Here is a 4,075-nt window from a genome sequence, read left to right as displayed (position 1 = left end):
GCAGAATTTCCAAGTGGCTTTAACTCCAGTCACCCCCTGTGAAAAATGGCTGGATAATGTACCCTTGTTCGCATCTTCTCCTCCCTCCCTATTTTACTTCCTCACTTTCCTACTGGAGTTTCCTGCACTTTGTAAATAAACTTTTTTCCCTCAAATCCTTGCTCAGGGTCTGTGCCTGGAGGAACCCCATCTAAGCAGAAAGACACCTTCTCTGTGCACCTTTCTTCAATGTCTCCCTCCTACTATCTGCAGCAGTGTCCTTCAGGCACCCCTCACGTTTCATTACAGCCACAGGAATCAGGTCAGTCTCCTCCACTGAACGGTGAGTGAGTGTTCTAGAAATGGATCTCATTCATATTGCATCACCAGCATTTTCCCTATTGTTGTGCAGTGTTCAGGGCATGTGTTTGAGGGCTACGGGATGCTGGATGCATAGGTAGAGGAGGGGTCAAGAGGCAGATTTGAGAGGCAGATTTGAAGGGGTTAGTGCTGCACCACTACCACATGTGGCCCTTGAAATTTAAATCCTAAGTAATTTAAATTGAATAAAATTTAAAAATTCAGTGCCTTAGCCACCTAAGCCACATTTCAATGCTCAAGTGCTCAATAGTTGCATGTGGCAGGCGGCGATCATATTGGACAGTGCAGATACAGAACATTTCCCTCGGTGTATTTCTATCATTCTTGAACAGAGCTGGGCTGGTGAACAAAGCAGCACACACCAATTCATGATTTGGTTAGGTGAAGTTTAAGTGAATCAAAAAGTTCCGAAAAGCTTCCAAGGGTAAGAGGAGTATGGTGTGAACAAGCAACTCTATCCTGCGCTTGTGGTTACCTAAGGGCAGATGCAACTTCATAATGCGAGAGAGAATCAGTGATGTATAATTCAGTTTTTAAATGATTGTTTTATTTACATTTTGGCTGAACCACAAAAAAGAGAAGTACTTCAAAGTGTCCTAGCCAAATTGAGATTCGTGTTGTGTGGTTTAGAGTGTTCCAGAGTTCACATCCTGTGTCGGCCATGCAGAGCTCTCAGATAGGCATAACAGTGACAAAAGGCCAGGCCACTCACCAGAGGGTGAGGATGGATGGAATGATGGCCAAGAGAATGCACTCCCTTTCTCCAAGCATTGGATTGGGAAGTAGAAAATGTCTTCTGGTCTTTGTGTGGAACTCTCATCTGGGTTGAATTTAAGCATTGGTAATTCCTTTTTAAGGCATAGTCATGAACTCTGGCAGTGGAGGACAAGAGCAGTATTCAATTCAGTCTGATGGTGAGCCCCCTGTGGGCAGCATCCAAGTTGAGACTGAATTGGACATCCCCAGGGAGCTCACCATCAGACTGAATTGGACACCTGTGGATGTGCCCTCGTTTGTTTTCTCAGAACTTAGCTAAGAACATGGTGGATGCTCAGCAAATGTTTGCTGAATAGTAAATGACCAAATGAATGAACAAGACCTGAGTACCCCTTAGTGAACAGTGGGAACCATGCCTGGCCTCACGACCAGTGGAGGTAATGCTGTGGGCTTGTCCACCACTCCTCTTCTCCTTTCTGTTATCATCTATTTTGTAAACTTAGAGCCTCCAGCTCCTAACATTTTAGCAAGATTAGAGTCTACTTGGGCCACAGAGGGGCCTTAGAGATGATTTAATTCAACTTTTTTTATTATATGGATGAGGAAATCAAGGCTAAAGAGGCCAAATAATTTGTGCCAGGTCACAGGATTAATTCATAGCAGGAGGCTTCTAATCTCCTTATGGCTGGTAGGACGGATGCCTACTTCTGAACATCTGCATAGTGGCCTAGTCTTTTATTTTTTATATCATTCTAAGGTTGTATTTATTTTTTGAATGAGTAGTATGTTCCCATGACTGAAAATCCAGAAGGCACAAAAAGTCATACTTCTTTTCCTGTTCTCCAGCCACCCCATATTGGTACTGGTTTCTTTTGTATCCTTAGAGAGGAGGTCTATACATCTACGTACAAAGTAAAACATGTGTGTCTTTTTTTTTTTTTTTAAGCATATGATACACTACTTTGCCCTTTGTTTTTTTTTTTTGGTTGTTGTTGTTGTTTGTTTGTTTTGACGACGTCTCGCTCTTGTCACTCAGGCTGAAATGCAGTGGTGCTGTCTCAGCTCATTGCAACCTCGCCTCCCGGGTTCAAGTGATTCTCCTGCCTCAGCCTCCTGAATAGCTGCGATTACAGGTACCTGCCACCACACCTGGCTAATTTTTGTACTTTAGTAAAGACAGGGTTTTGCCGTGTTGGCCAGGATGGTCTCTATCTCCTCATCTCGTGATCCGCTCACCTCGGCCACCCAAAGTGCTGGGATTATAGGCATGAGCCACCGTGCCCAGGCTTGCCCTTTGATTTTTACACTCAACCATATATCACTCCTAGTGCTTTAATTCATCCTTCACGCTGTCTCTTGGTCAAATTCTCCTGAGTGCTCCTGGAACTTCTCTTACCAGCTGCTGATCTTTCCTTGCCTCCACACTTGCACTCACCTCCTAACTCCCTCCTGCATGGTTCTGGGGCCTCCACTCCATGCTCTCTGTGTTACCAGACATATCTTCCTGCATTGTTTTTCTCCCCTGCTCTAAACCCTTCCATAGCTCTCCTTGTGTGAAATTTATGGCCCACCCTACCCTGTCCATGCCACCCTCTTGTCCGCAAATGTGCATCTTTGGATGTGCATCTCATCTTTGGATGGGGCATTCTCTTGGGTTAAAGGTGGCTTCTCCCAAATCCTCTCCCTTTCTAAATCCTGCCTTTCTTTCAGATAACTGCTCAAAAGCTACTTCCTCCATGAAATCTTCCTCCCCTCAGGTTCCAGCAAGAAGTAGTTTTTCCCTTCCTGGTCCAGGCCTAGCATTGAGTGTCTAACTCTTTGCACCAGAGTTGTTTGTTTCCATCTTATAACCCCTACTAGACTGAAGGTTTCATAGGGGCAGGGATTGTGCTTGTCTTACACAGTTTTGCATCTTTCACTTAACCTGAAGCAGTGTTTGTGCATCCTGTCCAGATCACCTAACAGATAGGTGAAGGGTGAAGAGGAAGAGCAGGAAGAGCTATTGGACAGACAGCTGGCAAGGCTCACATTGCACAGTCATATGATCTCTACTGAGAGGCACAAGTTAATCAGAAGCTTAGAACTTACTTCCCACAGAAGCCATAACTAGGGAGAACCAAAGGGAATGGGGACCTGGGCCACTCTTACTTTTTTGGGGGGGAGATACTTTTACATCATAAGTTGCATGTTTTCCTCCTTAGGATGTAGCTCACACAAAGTCTTACTCATCTTTGTATCTATCATAGCTTCTAGGGCAGGGTATTAAATACAGGCTCTCAAGAAAAGCTCAACTGAATAAAAACGATGGAGTAGAAAGTCCTACTAAACAAATTGGTTTACGATGAACTGACATATATATGCTGCCCTGGGTGGTGATTATTCTTGGCAGAGCCTAGATCACAAGGGTATTTTACATTTCCTTCTGACACCTAAAATCTGCAATTTCAAGGATGACTCTGGAACATCCAGACATTTTAGCTAGGGCAGTTGTTCTAAAAGTGTGGTTCCAGGACCAGCATCATCAGCATCACCTGAAAACTTGCTAGTGATGCTAGGCACATTCTTGTGTCTCATTCTAGATCCGCTGAATCAGAAACTCTGGGGTGGGGCCCAGCCATCCACGTTTTCACACACCTTCCAGGTGCTTCTGACGACAAGTTTGAGAGCCACTGAGCTACAGGTGTCAAGAGTCTCTGCAGGCCCAACACCTCCCCACTCCATACCCAGGCTACTTCATATTTAGAGTAGGCCCCTGGCCTCCTCAGCAATGCAAGATTGGCATTAAGAGGACAGTGCACAGTTCTCAGGGCTCTGTGAATCACCCATGGGAAATTTTGCCATTCAGTGTGAACAGGAAATCCACAAACTTTTAAGAATATTTAGAACAGGAATGGCATGCCGTTATGTTGCTTAAGATTATTTATTCACACTAAAAAAACAAGCCTTTCATTAAGCAGGGAAAGAACTAGGCACACTAGAAAATAAAATAGTTAACTTA

The sequence above is a fragment of the Macaca mulatta genome, chromosome 2, assembly GCF_049350105.2.
Source record: "Macaca mulatta isolate MMU2019108-1 chromosome 2, T2T-MMU8v2.0, whole genome shotgun sequence".
Classification (NCBI taxonomy): domain Eukaryota; kingdom Metazoa; phylum Chordata; class Mammalia; order Primates; family Cercopithecidae; genus Macaca; species Macaca mulatta.
The sequence above is the reverse complement of the archived record's forward strand: the minus strand, read 5'-3'. Positions refer to the sequence as shown.